Below are 16,399 nucleotides of genomic sequence, written 5' to 3'. Positions count from 1 at the left end.
AGAGCTCATCACAGAACAGAAACCAGGTTCTGGAGATCATCACAGCTCAGAGACAGCTCTGGTAAAAATTGGTACTGATCTTCTCAAAGCCTCAGATAAAGGACTGGTCCTTGTCCTGGTCTCTGTCCTGGTCACTGTCCTGGTCCCTGTCCTGGTCACTGTCCTGGTCCCTGTCCTGGTCACTGTCCTGGTCCCTGTCCTGGTCACTGTCCTGGTCTCTGTCCTGGTCCCTGTCCTGGTCCCTGTCCTGGTCACTATTCTGGTCTCTGTCCTGCACTCTGTCCTGGTCCCTGTCCTGGTCTCTGTCCTGGTCCCTGTTCTGGTCTCTGTTCTGGTCCCTGTTCTGGTCCCTGTCCTGGTCCCTGTTCTGGTCTCTGTTCTGGTCCCTGTTCTGGTCCCTGTCCTGGTCCCTGTCCTGGTCTCTGTCTTGGTCCCTGTCCTGGTCCCTGTCCTGGTCTCTGTCCTGGTCCCTGTTCTGGTCTCTGTTCTGGTCCCTGTTCTGGTCCCTGTCCTGGTCCCTGTTCTGGTCTCTGTTCTGGTCCCTGTTCTGGTCCCTGTCCTGGTCCCTGTCCTGGTCTCTGTCTTGGTCCCTGTCCTGGTCACTGTCCTGGTCCCTGTCCTGGTCCCTGTCCTGGTCTCTGTCTTGGTCCCTGTCCTGGTCCCTGTCCTGGTCTCATCCCGCTACAGAGACTAGAATATATCACTGGGATTAAAGGTTCAGCATTAAACTGGTTTCAATCATATTTAACAGACAGGTTCCACTTTGTTCATGTTAATGATGATTCTTCAGCTCAGATCAAAGTTAAACATGGACTTCCACATGGTTCTGTCCTAGAACCTCCACTCATCACATTCTACGTGCTTCCTGTAGGGAACATCATCAGGAAACTCTTCAATAACTTCCACTGTTATGCAGATGATCCACAGATCTACTGATCTAGAACCAGACGATCCACAGATCTACTGATCTAGAACCAGGTGACACTGATCAACTTGTCAAACTTGAAGTTTGAACTTAAAGACATTAAAATCTGGATGAGTCGTAATTTTGTCCTCCTAAATTCAGATACGAGAGAAGCTAGCTGATGTGGCTTGGGCACTTCTTAAGGATGCCTCCAGCGCCCCTTTTCAACCACACTGGCTCCCGGGCGGAACCGGGGCCGGGGCCACAAGGGTTCAAGTCTCGGGCCTCCTGAAAACCTGCTTTGCTTTTCCACCGGCCGGGAGCCACGGAGCTGGAGGTGGAGCTACGTCACTACGTCATCGCAGAACGTCAGTACGTCATTGTGGACGCAGCCGCTCACACCAAACCACAACAATGGAGGACTCCCAGGAAGTGTTACTATTTTTCATGGTGAGCTATCAGAGCATCATCAAGCCACGCCCACCCTCATCTCACCAGCGACGGCGTTTGAGAAAGAAGGTAAAAATCAGATGTTTTATTGCTCAATAGTGAATGTGTTACCGTTAGCTTAGCTGCTAACGAGTACGATAGCATCAATCATGAATTAAACAGATTCAGTAATTAAAGCCGCAAGCGGCATTGGTCGGGACCGAGCCTCCCTGCCGGCCCGCGACTGAGACGTCCACCCACTAACATGCAAGTTGTTAGCATCTCCCATCCACTAACATGTAGCTGTTAGCGTCTGTCATCCATTAACATGGAGTTGTTAGCATCTCCCATCCACGAACAGAGGTGTTAGCATCTCCCATCCACTAACATGGAATTCTTAGCATGTCCCATCCACTAACATGTAGCTGTTAGCAACTACAATCCAATAACATGGAGCTGTTAGCATCTCCCATCCACTAACATGTAGCTGTTAGCATCTGTCATCCACTAACATGGAGCTGTTAGCATCTCCCATCCACTAACAAGTAGCTGTTAGCATCTCCCATCCACGAACATGTAGCTGTTAGCATCTCCCATCCACTAACATGTAGCTGTTAGCATCTACCACCCACTAACATGCAGCTGTTAGCATCTCCCATCCACTAACATGGAGCTGTTAGCATCTCCCATCCACTAACATAGAGTTGTTAGCATCTCCGATCCACTAACATGGAGTTTTTAGCATCTCCCATCCACTAACATGGAGCTGTTAGCATCTCCCATCCACTAACATAGAGTTGGTAGCATCTGTCATCCATTAACATGGACTTGTTAGCATCTGTCACCAACTAACACAGCTGTTAGCAACTCCAATCCAATAACATGGAGCTGTTAGCATCTAGCATCCACTAATATGTAGCTGTTAGCATCTCCCATCCACTAATATGTAGCTGTTAGCAACTACAATCCAATAACATGGAGCTGTTAGCATCTCCCATCCACTAACATGTAGCTGTTAGCATCTGTCATCCACTAACATGGAGCTGTTAGCATCTCCCATCCACTAACATGTAGCTGTTAGCATCTCCCATCCACTAACATGTAGCTGTTAGCATCTACCACCCACTAACATGCAGCTGTTAGCATCTCCCATCCACTAACATGGAGCTGTTAGCATCTCCCATCCACTAACATAGAGTTGTTAGCATCTCCGATCCACTAACATGGAGTTTTTAGCATCTCCCATCCACTAACATGGAGCTGTTAGCATCTCCCATCCACTAACATAGAGTTGGTAGCATCTGTCATCCATTAACATGGACTTGTTAGCATCTGTCACCAACTAACACAGCTGTTAGCAACTCCAATCCAATAACATGGAGCTGTTAGCATCTCCCATCCACTAATATGTAGCTGTTAGCATCTGTCATCCACTAACATGGGGTTGCTAGCATGTCCCATCCAATAACATGGAGCTGTTAGCATCAGTCATCCACTAACATGGAGTTGTTAGCATCTCCCATCCACTAACATGGAGCAGTTAGCATCTGTCATCCACTAACATAGAGTTGCTAGCATCTCCCATCCACTAACATGTAGCTGTTAGCATCTCCCATCCACTAACATGGAGCTGTTAGCATCTCCCATCCACTAACATGGAGTTTTTAGCATCTCCCATCCACTAACATGGAGCTGTTAGCATCTCCCATCCACTAACATAGAGTTGGTAGCATCTGTCATCCATTAACATGAACTTGTTAGCATCTGTCACCAACTAACATAGTTGTTAGCATCTCCCATCCACTAACATGGAGTTGTTAGCATGTCCCATCCACTAACATGGAGCTGTTAGCTTCTCCCATCTGCTTTTGACCGTCACTGAATGAAGGCACTGAGTGTCACAGTTTGATTGACAGCTGCTGTCAGCTGTGTAACTGCACTGTACGCCCATATATGGTCATGTCCGTTAGAGTGGAGAGAGGAGAAAATAAAGGTTTCTGTTTGGGAAACAACTGCTCCTTGTTCCTTCCCTGTTTGGCAAAACTGAACAAAAAATATCATGTTTGATAGGAAAATTAGTTGTCTTTCAGTTGGTGAGGCTTTCAGAGCAGTCAGACTTTTAGTTTGGACCGTAGAGGCCTCAGTTTGTGAGAAGCGCGAGATTTTTCCCCATCCGGCTCCATTATAACTGAGAGCAAAAAAAATGCAGAGCGCACACCTTTTCATACCTGTGAAAACGTACATATAACATGAAATTATCCCCACTTATGTAACATCATCTTGTTCGGGAGAACCTGGTGAGGCTTTACGTGTGCTCGGTTTGTTGATAGGAGTCACGGTATAGCCACAATCTCCAGTTGTTCGAGGTGCTGAAAAAGGCGACTTTTTTCTTTTTTTCCCCATTATAACGGATGAGGGCTGGAGCAAGGCAGGATTTCAGACTTCCAACTTTGAGCCAAAATTTTACTTTGAAAGGGAAATAGCGGACTTCCTGTTGGATTTAGGTCAGGGGTGTGAGCGCGTGAAATGCAGATCTTGATGAGACGAACGCGTGAGTGTTGGTTTGATCTCCCTACGACATTCCTGCGGGCCGTAGCGACTGTTTTAGACGTTTTTTGGGATATAGCTGGCGCTAGAGAGCCGATGGTTTTCATTTTTGTATTTTATAAAATTTTTCGCCGGTCACGATGTGCGTGCCAAATTTGGTGAGTTTTCGTGCATGTTTAGGGGGTCAAATTCGCGTTTATTTGGGCGTTAGTATAATAATATAGAACGACAACGACAATAAACGAACAAAGAACAATAGAGACCATGCTAGGGCTAAACGATATATCGCATTTGCGATAATTTCTCGATATTACAAAACTTTTGCATATCGCAAGGGGCGCGATACTACAGTCACGTGATGCAAATTTACATCGGAGGGCACCGTGAAGACTGCTCCTTTAACAAGGTGCTGCTGACTGCAGCAGCGTGACCACCGAGCCTCGTTTTGCACAATGGCAGTGGATTTATAAAAGATGTGGAACAGCAACACGTCCTCTGCAAGGAATGCCCTGCTCCGTGCGCGCACGTGAGAGAGAGAGAGAGAGCGAGGGAGACAGAGAGGGATATCGCGGTCGAAAGGCACATTAAATACTGTTCTGCACATGTTCTATCTGCAAGGAATCTTGGTCTTTTGAGTACATGAACTACTTGTGATACAGTTTAGCTGCTACTAAGTAAATAAAATGTGTGGAAACGATCGTTCAGTTCTTCTCGTTCATTGAAAAAATGCTGCATCGTATCATTGAACATATTACCACGTCTTGTAGGCTCACACTTTTTTTTCAAACATGCAGAGAGAGCCTGCACAGCGCCTGCAGCCCTTCTTCTTCTGTTGTGTCTGTGATTAATCCAGGTGTGTCTGACCATTTACTAAGGTCAGACACCTGGATTAATCACTCCATCCAATCATAAAACACAGGAAATAAAGGTGCTGTCTGAACTTCAGGAAGTAATGGAGCAGTGCATATAGCCCATTGTCTGTTTCAGCAGGTAGACGGGTTATTCCAAATGTTTCAGAAACCGGAATATTGGCCTTAATCCGAATATTGACTGTGTGTTAACGTAGTCAGTTGTGTGTTTTATGTTGATGTAGCCTCCTATGACAAAAATGTGATTATTCGTATTTATATTTTAGAAAATGTACTTAAAGATGAACGAGTCTCAGCAACAGGATGTGCAGGAAGCTGGTGGGACACTTTGTCAGCTCTGAGGTGCATCCCTGAGCAGAACCTCGTTACAAAGTGCCCAACAAGACGGGATCAAAAGAGAAAACGGTCTCCAGAGTGCTGGAACAGGCCAGAGCCATTTCGCAGGTGCTTCATTCCACGTGTCTTAAGTTGTTTTTTTAGTGACTTTTAAATTTTGAATCTACAGATTTTGTTCTATTTTTTAATGAGTGTTCTAATAAAGTTCAGTTTGTTACAAGACATAAATCTTTTTATTTAATTTTAACAAATAGAACTAACCTATGGGAAATAAATGCTTAAACTTTGAAATAATAAAAAAAAAATAGACTAAATTAAATATCGCATTCTATATCGCAATCGCAATATTGAGGGGAAATATCGCAATTCAATATTTTCCCCATATCGTTCAGCCCTAGACCATGCCCTCCGGGCTCGGTCCCTAAATATACGATGATGTGTGTTTCTCTCTCTAGATGATCTTCAGGACTGAGCTGCAGATCTCCTGCTGCCTGGTTCCACCTGGTTCCCCCGTCACGCTACCGGTGGAACCAGGTGAGTTGCAGATCTCCCGCTGCCTGGTTCCACCTGGTTCCCCCGTCACGCTACCGGTGGAACCAGGTGAGTTGCAGATCTCCCGCTGCCTGGTTCCACCTGGTTCCCCCGTCACGCTACCGGTGGAACCAGGTGAGTTGCAGATCTCCCGCTGCCTGGTTCCACCTGGTTCCCCCGTCACGCTACCGGTGGAACCAGGTGAGTTGCAGATCTCCCGCTGCCTGGTTCCACCTGGTTCCCCCGTCACGCTACCGGTGGAACCAGGTGAGTTGCAGATCTCCTGCTGCCTGGTTCCACCTGGTTCCCCCGTCACGCTACCGGTGGAACCAGGTGAGTTGCAGATCTCCTGCTGCCTGGTTCCACCTGGTTCCCCCGTCACGCTACCGGTGGAACCAGGTGAGTTGCAGATCTCCTGCTGCCTGGTTCCACCTGGTTCCCCCGTCACGCTACCGGTGGAACCAGGTGAGTTGCAGATCTCCTGCTGCCTGGTTCCTCCGTCACGCTACCGGCGGACACATTTCAGCAGCAGCAGTTTGTGACGGATTATTTCAATACATCTGTGGTCTGATGGAGGGTTTAATCTTTCTGGTGACTGAAGGTTCTGTGTTCTGTTTACAGAACATAGGGATAATGTCATTGTTGTTCTGTCTCCACCGCTGCTGTACCATCATTTCACTGAATACACTGAAGTGAGGAAATCTCCATTGAGCTGGTTCTTAAACGCCCTGCTGTCATGTGGTAAAATTTCTACATTTCTCATAAACTTCTCCCAAAAACTGAATTACTTTTCTGTAAGTAGTGCATGTAGACAGATCATGTAATCAGATTACTGTGCAGCTGTCGGCTATTTTTACCTGCATGGAGGGTTGGTAACACAAATATGACACAAAATATGCATCTGTTATTACAGCTGCTGTAACATCGGAAAAACATCAAAGATAAATAATTATACAAAGGGAAGCAGTTCAGTCCGTTCATTTTTTTTTTGCTCCCCCTGCTGGCTGTTCCAGGTGCTGCAGGTCCAAATGCTCCATCGGACCGCTGTTCGTTCGTTTTGCGAAATAAAAGTACAGAAAGAAGAACAGCTTTTGATAAATTCTCTACATTCATAAGAAAACCAATAAATGTTGTACTGTGCGGTCATGAGTTTGTACTGTAAACAAATCTTATTGGGTCGGGTCTGGTTGGGTCTGGGAAGTCGCCGATCCAGACTGGTCAGCTGCAGGACAGGACCGGTGAGCTGCGACCTAACAACTCAAAAAAACAGAATCAACACAAATGATTGCGTTTCAGAGTTTGGGATCATTTCTAGCTTCATGTTCACAGCAGGCTCACAGCTCGGTGCGTAATGAATGAAATTTACCGGGATACGGAGTCATTCAGGAACTGCTTCACGCTCCGGCTGGATCCCAGACTGGGTCTGCGGTGGCCCGCCAAGTGCCCAGAGTCCTGGGTCTCCGCTTCTGCTCTACCGCCGCTTTCTAATTAAAAACAAAAATGGCGACTCCGTGTTTTGCCGGAGGAGACGTAACCCCACCCCGCCGGGGTCTGACATAGTCGAGACGTGGACAGGATCTGGCCTGATCTGGCTGATCTGGACCAGCACAGAAGCGGTGCCTCGAAAGCCCCGGTTTTTGGGAGCTGGAGCCAGGACCGCGGTTTGTGCGAACACAGAAACCGGTTCAAAGTTGATGGCCGGCCCGGATTCGGCCCGGGAACCAGTTTGGTTTGAGTTTTGATCAACAGTTCGTCGCTAAGTGGAAGTAAAGAAGCAAAATGTCGCTTTCTGTTGTGAAAAGGTGGAAAATGTTACAAACACTGAGAAATAAAAGAAAAGAAGAGTACGGAAGAGTCTGGGAGCCTGAGATGAGAAGATGGCTCCGGGCCAGTTACCGCTCTGGAACTGCAGTCAACAAGATAAGTTTGTGTTTTAAATTGTTTTATTTGCATCAACGATGATGTGGAGATATGAGAAGAATCCTACAAGCAGTGCAGTCAGTGATAAACATCAGCTTCAGTCATTAAAGAGCATTTCTGTTCTGTCCTGTTGTCAGCAGCTCAGAGGAGCATTAAATACCCAGATCAAATCTCAATGCCATGTTCAATTTAACAGTTAAATTAAGAACTGGTCTTCAATGATCAGCATTCCTGTTGCTTTAGAGGGATTCAGGTTCTCAACGCGTTCCCTCCATCAACCTCTCATTCTGCTAGAAGCAGGCTGGCACAAACAGAAGGAACTATTGGCATTTAAAAGAATGAGCCGCATTAACTATTGGGGGACTGTTAATGTCTTAAGGAGATTATCATTTAAATTCCATGATTTTAGATAGTATTTGTGGTAGTTAGTTGTATTATTAGCAGCAGACATGATAACTCATTCCAACATCTATTGAAAAGTCCAAATTACATTTCTATTTTTATGTAATCTTGAGTTTGAGTTTAAACATAAATCCAAAAATAGCCACATTGCATATACTCTGTCTCTTTCAGAGGGCTGTCCGATCAGGAGCGGCTCAACTCTGGCCTGTCGTATCTGGACCCAGATTGCTGATATAAGTTCACTCAATATCGCCAGGGAGGAGGACAACTTCACATCTTTATACACCTTTATACCGAGAATCACACACGACACTTTCAGCAATGTCATCTCACTCACTGACAACTGAGTCAATGTTATTTCAAGAGATAAAAATCACAGTAAGTGTTTGAAGCTGCCATATGAGGAAAAGAGCGGCGGTGGCCGGGGTGTCAAAGCACTGACACAGTCGATGAGCTACGAGACTCCGTGGGAAGACGGCTGGTCCAGAGCCACTAAATTCAGTCCAGCCAACTGAGGCTGTCCAACAGGATGGACCAGGGACAATTTCCTGAAACTGTCCATCTGCCTGCAGACAGGCCAGAGAAGAAAACTGGACGAATCAGTGGGGATCACACACCGAACCGATTCACCAGAAGGGTCTCCTGTTGGGTTTTGAGTGTTAGTGTTTAGATGTATTTGCCTTCATATTAGAGAGAGCAGAGCGATCTGAAAAACATAATCCAGAGAATCCATCTGTGTGTTAACAGCCCAAATTACATGAAATCTGAGAGACGACTGGCTTTGGGAAGCTTATTTATATCCTGGGTATGTCACATACTGCATCTCCAATTAATGCCCAAAACAAACTGGCAGCGTAACAGAAACCCTGAGAGGCTTATCCTCCTCCCAGAGGCAGAGCGTAGGACTCCAGCACGGTACCAGCTCTGCTCAGGAACAGTGTAAGAACACTGCACTGACTGCATCAAAAGATTACACCGATTAAAGAATGAGTTAGCGTGACAGGAGGCACGGCTCTATGTGGCCACAGGTTTTCAGCTGCTGAATGCTTCGTCCCAAATCATTTAAATGTGATGTATTGTGCCTGAGCAGTACAAAAATGTGTTAGTGCTGCCAGCTGCACTCATCTCAGATTTACTGTGAAATGTGCAGGGTAAATCGGATAATGCTATTTATGTGCTAACATATATAAGAAAATCAGAAATCAAACATGGCTGACCACTTTGTGGCTGAGTTGCTGTTGTTCCCAAACACTTCCATTTTCTCATAATAAAGCTGACAGTTGACTGTGGAATATTGAGGAGGAGGAAACTTCACCCCGGACGTGTTCGGACACTCTTTCACAAAGGTTTGTCAAAACAGTCTGCATGCCCAGCTGCTTGATTTTATCCACCTGTGGCCAGGCCAGGTGATTAGAACACTTGATTCTGAGCATTTGGATGGGTGAGCAAATACTTTTGGTCATACATTCACATCCCATTCTTTGCCCCTCTCTTCTGGTGTTCCCCAAGGCTCTGTTCTTGGTCCCGTCCTCTTCATCATTTATCTTCTCCCCCTTGGCCAGATATTCCGGAAATATAACGTACAGTTTCATTGCTATGCGGACGACACCCAGCTCTACCTCTCTTCCAAACCCGCCTCCACCCTCCGCCCCCCCACCCCCACCTCCTTCTGTGTCTGTCTCCAGGAAATCAAATCCTGGTTCTCTTTGTAAGGACCACGGAGTTCCCTACATGTTTCACCCAGCAGGGGTGATAAAATTGGTTCCTGTGCTGTCATTCTAATGTGCAATACTTGGGTCACTGTGGACATTTAATCTGGGGCACGGTTTGGTGCTGGGAAACCGTGTCAAGGACATAATCAACCGGTCATTGGTGCCGGGGCGGGGCTTGTCTATTTAAGGGAAAGCAGCGCACCTGCAAGGGAGGAGAGTGACGTCACACGCCGTCCTGGAGGGAAACTCACCTGCCGGAGGAGCGAGGCCGTGGAGCGTTTACCCGGAGGAACTGCCACAAAGGGATTTTCACCTTGTGCTTTCGGGATTTACAGTTGCTTGCCACGGAGCCACCGGGCTGGAGAGGAGGAGCATCGGGGACGAGAGGTCTCTGGATTTGGCCGGGGCGTGAGTAATTATCGGCCGCCGGCCTCCCAGTCGGTCCCCGTGCAGGGACGTGCGCCTCAAACTTTGGGAACTTTGGGCAATAAAAGACAGGACTTTGTGGGCCCTTGTGTTCATTTTTGGACTTCCCGCGTTGTGCGGCATTTTCTGTTTAATTTATTAGGAGGAGCGCTCGAGCGTCGAGTTGCTTGATTTCTGTTGGGAGGAATAAATGCGGGTTTTTTGTTATCAATCTTAAGTTTGTCTTCTGCCTATTCATCACCCCTGCTGGTTGTTGTTTTCCGCCCGTGACCTCTTTATGCGTGTGGCAAGATCGTCCTGGAATCAACAGGCGAATTGTTACAGCTTCTAACTTTCTCAAACCGAATAGCGACAAAACTGAGGTTCTCCTCACTGGCTCCAAATCAGTTCTCACTAAAACCAATAGTTTCACCCTCACCATTGATAACTCCACCTTTTGTCCCTCCCCGCAGGTCAGGAGTCTGGGTGTCGTCCTTGATGGCACTTTTTCAAACTCACATCGACAACATCACCCGATCTGCATCCTTTCATCTCCGTAACATTAATCGTCTCCGTCCCTCCCTCACTCCTGCCAGCATTGCCATCCTGGTCCACTCTGTCACCTCCCGCCTTGACTATTGTAATTCACTTCTCTCTGGTCTTCCACTCAAATCCCTCCATAAACTCCAACTGGTCCAAAATGCTTCAGCCCGAATTATCACCAGGACTCCCTCTTTCCACCACATCACCCCAGCTCTCCAACAGCTTCACTGGCTTCCAATCACTCACCTTATCATCTATAAAACCATTCTGTTAACATTCAAGGCCCTCCATAACCTCGCCCCTCCGTACCTCACTGATCTACTCCACATCAACACACCCAGCCGGTCTTTAAGATCATCTTCATCTCTCAGTCTCACCGTCCCCCCTGCCCGCAGGACCACCATGGGCTCCAGAGCCTTCAGTCGCGCTGCTCCCCGCCTCTGGAACTCCCTCCCACCTGACATCAGAAATATCAACTCACTACACATTTTCAAATCCACTCTCAAAGCCCACCTGTTCAGACAAGCCTATTCACTATGACTTTCAGTCCTTCTGTTTCAATTTGCTAAATTTGTATTTGTAAATTTTAACATTCTTATGTTTTATCCTGTGTATTTGAATCTGTTCTTATTCTGTTCTCTTTGTATGGTGACCTTGAGTGTCTTGAAAGCCGCCTAAAAATAAAATGCATTATTATTATTATTATTATCATTATATTTTCTTTATGCGTCCTTCTTTACATCCTAGAGAGCCGGGTCCAAACAATGGTCCTGAGGCGCTAAAGGGTAGCTGTTACTTTCTACTTGATTGATAGAACCCTCCGTAGTTATTATGTCCCAACAGATGGATCAGACAGCGGCTTGACTTCAATGAATGAGGCTTTATTCTTGCATACATTTCCCACAATGCCAGGGCGCGAACAGCGCCTACAAATACCTGACGCATGCTGACGTCAGCACCATGTGACCAACACCACATTTACCCCCCCCCCCTGAAAAAACACAACAAACGACCGCGTTCAAGCATAACGTAACAAAATAACTACTACATAAGCTCCCTAGGTAAACTGGGTGGACTACCAGTTTACCTCCATAGCCCTGTGGATTATTCTGCCACATCACAGGCTATGTACCTAAAGTCCAACTCAAAAATCCGTAACGTAGTCCCTGAGGTATGCAGGCCTCTGACGGGCCCTAACCGGACGAGCTTCTGGCTGCACTGACTCAGATGGCCCAGCCAATTCACCGGGTTGCCCTGCCGGAGCCTCCATCGGCTCATGCAGTGGATCCCAAACCCCATCTGTCGTGACGAGATCTGAGGGAGTCAGGTGATCAGTCAGTGACGGTGGCGCCACCCGTTGGAGACGACTGGCATGCCAGCACGAACCATCTGCCAGGTGGAAAGTGGCCGGTCCCAGCTGCGCTGCGACCTGCAGCGGCGTGGACCAGAAAGAGAGCAGCTTGTGGGAGCGAGTGGGTCGCCGGACTCGAACCCAGTCCGACACGGCCAGCGCTGGATGCCTAGCCCGATGCTCCTTGTCAAACCGCTGTTTCATGCGCCGTTGCTGCTCTGCCACTCTGCCCCTGGTGGAAGTCGCCACTGCCGGGACGTTGCTACAAGGCCGACGCAAGCGATCCAGAGGGAGCTGCAGCTCACGCCCCAGCATCAGGAGTGCCGGTGAACTGCCAGTCGTGGAGTGTGGTGTTGCTCTGTAATGCATTAGCGTGCTCTGCAGGGAGTCTGAAAATGGGAGGCCGTCCGCCATGTGCGCCCTGAGCCCATTCTTAAGGGTTTGATTGAACCTCTCCACGCCGCCATTGGCCTGTGGGTGGTACAGGGCAGTCCTGATGTGCTTAATCCCCCTCCCCTCCATGAAAGCCGCGAAATCAGTCGAGATGAACTGGGGCCCGTTATCCGTGGTGATGGCATCAGGGACGCCCCAGCGGGCGAACAGGGAGGAGAGGAAACCGATGACTACCGTAGTGGTAACAGACCCAGCAGGCAGCACTTCTGGCCATTTGGAGTGGAGATCATCGGCCACCAGCAGGAAGCGTTGATGATGCGGGGTGTCGTGGAGTTCGCCACAGATGTCTACCTGAATGTGGGTCCACGGTGTCTGAGGCCACGGCACGGGCTGCAGAGGTGGGGAGGGAGGTGGGCCGGTTTTACCGCTGGTGAGGCAGGCTGCACAGTCCCGAACTAGGTCCTCAATGTCTCTGTCGATGCCTGGCCACCAGACTAACCCCCTGCATCTCTGTTTCACTCTGACAATGCCCAGATGGCCGTCGTGGACCATAGTCAGGACGCGTTCTCTCAGGGCCCTTGGGATCACAGTGCACAACCCCCTAGCCACGCAGACATCATTCCAGCAGGAGAGGTCGTTCCTGACTCGGTGGAAGGGTGCCAGGTCCTCCGAGACCCTAGCAGGCCAGCCGCTACGAATATAGGTGCACAGCTGTTGAAGCACGGGGTCCTGTGCGGAGGCTGTCTGCAGATCTGAGAGAGAAACGGCTGCCTGAAGGGGCGTGTGCAGCATGAGGATCAGTTCTGGTTCTGCGGCGTCCTGGGTGGTGTCAGGAGTGGAGGAGGGTGTGGCTCTAGAGAGGAGATCTGCCACCACATTTTCTCTGCCTGGCGTAAACTGTGTAGAGAAGTTGTACGCCTGCAGCCTCTCAGACCAGCGATAAAGGCGCAGCGGTTTGTGACCTGATCCAGTGGTGGCCAGGAGAGCTGTGAGAGCCTGGTGGTCGGTCCGCAGCGTAAAATGCCTGCCGTAGAGGTACATGTGCCACCGCTCACATGCCCAGACGCAGGCCAGCGCCTCCCTTTCCCCCACAGAGTACTTCTGCTCAGTGGGAGTGAGTGTCCGTGAGGCGAACGCCACCGGGCGTTCCACCCCTTGGTGGCGCTGTGACAAAACTGCGCCGACCGCGGTGTTGGAGGCATCACAGGTGACGAACGTAGGACTCTCCAGGTCAAAGTGAGCGAGCACAGGTGGAGAAGTCAGTTGTGACTTGAGCCGTTGAACTGCTGTGGAGCATGCAGCAGACCAGGTCCAGGGGATGCCCTGCTTAAGGAGGGCGCGCAGTGGTGCAGTGGTCTCCGAGTAGAGGGGCAGGAAACGCAGGTAGTAGGCGGTCATCCCCAAGAATGAGGACAGCTGCGCAGGACAGGAGGGCTCAGGCAGGCGCAGGATGGCGTCCACATTAGAATGTAGTGGACTCAGACCCTCAGCAGTCAGGTGGAACCCCACAAACTCGATGGCAGCGGCTGCAAAGATGCACTTCTCCCCGTTGAGTGTGAGGCCGTGACCCACGAGCACGTCCAGGACCCTGGAGAGGCGGTCGTCATGCAGGGCGGGTGTTGCTCCGTGCACAATGATGTCGTCCAGGTAGATGACCACGCCAGGGATGCCCGCAAAGATGGTGACCATGATCTTCTGGAAACAGCTGGGAGCAGAACTGAGTCCAAAGGGCATGCGGGTGTAGCGGAAAACCCCCATGTGGGTCACAAACGCGGTGAGGTTGCGGCTGTCCGGGTGTAGGGGAACCTGCAGGCAGCCCTGGCGAAGGTCCAGCTTAGAGAAGACTGTTGAGCCATGAAACTGTGCTGAAAGCTCCTCCACTGTCGGTAACGGGTACTTATCCGGGACCACAGCTTTGTTCACCTGCCTGAGATCAACGCAGGGGCGTAGACCACCCGTCTTCTTCTTAGCCACCACCAGGTTGGAGATCCAGGGCGATGCGTCGATCCGCTCGATGATGCCAGCATCCAGCAGTTTCTGCAGCTCGGCGGTGACATCATCACGCAGGGTGAGGGGTAGCCAGCGCAGAGGCTGGATGACAGGGCGTGTAGCCGGGTCGATGAGCGGCTGGTGGTTGAAGGCGGTGAGGCAACCAAGCCCGATGAAAAGCGCCGGCCAGCGCTGCTGCCATGGCGTCGTTACAGTCAGGATGGTGGCACCCAGGTTGTCAGTGATGGAAAACCCCAGGGCACAGAAGAGGTCAAACCCCAGGAGGTTGGCGCCGTGGCGGGACACCTGGAATGTGAAGGCTGGGAGGACTCTCGAACCATAGCTCACTGAAAAGGTGGCAGTGCCGATCATGTTGATTTTAGAATGACCGTACCCATACAGTTCATCTGCTCCTGCTTTAATGGTGTGTTTTGGAAAAAGCTGGCGAACTGTGGACTCACTGAGGAGGGACCTGGAGGCAGCTGTGTCCAGGAGCAGGGGCAAACACACCCCATCCAGCTCCACTGTGCACCAGGTGAAAGGCTTGGAGGCTGAGCCCACGGTGTGGATGGTGGTCGGGCTGGACGGGCGAGATGAGCGGCGCTGGGGTCTCGCAGCTGCGGGTACTGAGCGGCACACTTTGGCAAAGTGATTGGGTTTCCCACAGCGTTGGCACCTCTGTCCTATAGCTGGGCAGACCGGTGCGCGTGTGGGATGGGACGTTGAGCCGCAGTTCCCGCAGGATCGGCGCGCCGAGGGGCCCCGGTAACCCGCGACGTTAATCTCCAGCTCGTCAGGAGGGTAAGTGGGGTCGGGAAGCTGCGCCGCCGGGGTCACAGTCTGTGCGAGTGAAGCCGAGTGCGACGAAGTTGGATTCGCACACGTTAGCCGTGATGTTAACTGCGCCGCCGACTCCAGCTGAAACGCCATCTCCACCGCCTTGGACAAAGGCAGATCATCCGGTGCCATAAGCAGTTTCTCACGTAGCTTCGGATCAGATGTGTGCTCCGCCAGCTGATCGCGAATGAACTCATCTTCCAGATGATCGAATTTACAGAGGCTCGCCAAACACCGGAGATCCGTGACATACTGGTGTACCGGCTCACCTGGTCTCTGTCTGCGCTGCCGAAAAGCGATCCTCCGGACGATCACGCTTTGTGGAGCCGCGAAATGTCCTGCCAGTAAAGCCACACAGTCCTTGTACTTCTTAGCTGGTCCGAGTGTGCGGAAGATGCGCTGTCCCTCGGTTCCCAGGCTATGAATTAGCAGCGCCTGTAGCCGCGCTTCGCTGGCGTCGGCTAGCCCGGCTGCGGCAATAAAAGTCTGAAAGGACTCGTACCATCGGGCCCAGGGGATCGGCGGCTCGCCCGGCAGAGCGAGAAACTGAGGAAGAGGTGTAAGTGGAAGCTCCATCCTCGTCGCCAATATTATGTCCCAACAGATGGATCAGACAGCGGCTTGACTTCAATGAATGAGGCTTTATTCTTGCATACATTTCCCACAATGCCAGGGCACGAACAGCGCCTACAAATACCTGACGCATGCTGACGTCAGCACCATGTGACCAACACCACAGTAGTATGTGTGCTGTTCCAAGGAGGGCTATCTTCTGGACTTCTTGGACGTTGATGTTGCCAGGGATCTTGTCGGTGTATTTCTCTAATTCCTTCTTCACAAGTCCAAGATCTCCGATGACCACTGTTATTGTTGTGGTCTTTGTTCCCCACATCCTATTGATCTCGATTTCCAGGTCCTTGTATTTCAACAGCTTTTCTGTTACCTTGACAGAGGTGTTGTTTTCAGATGGTATGGCCATGTCTATGAGGATGCATTCATTCTTCATTTTATGCTTGATGATGATATCTGGCCTATTCGCTTTGATCTCTCTGCCTGTCTGGATGGGCATGTCCCATAGGATGGTGATCTCGCTGTTCTCGGTGACGGTGTTGGGTTGATGTTCGTACCACTTATCAGCTGTCTTGATGTTGCATTCCTTGCAGATCTTCCAGTGCAGGTAGGCTGCCGCTTTGTCGTGTCGGTGAATATACTCTGTCTTTGCCAGTTCTGG

This window comes from Salarias fasciatus, chromosome 7 (assembly GCF_902148845.1).
Source record: "Salarias fasciatus chromosome 7, fSalaFa1.1, whole genome shotgun sequence".
Lineage (NCBI taxonomy): Eukaryota > Metazoa > Chordata > Actinopteri > Blenniiformes > Blenniidae > Salarias > Salarias fasciatus.
This window is presented reverse-complemented; position numbering follows the sequence as displayed.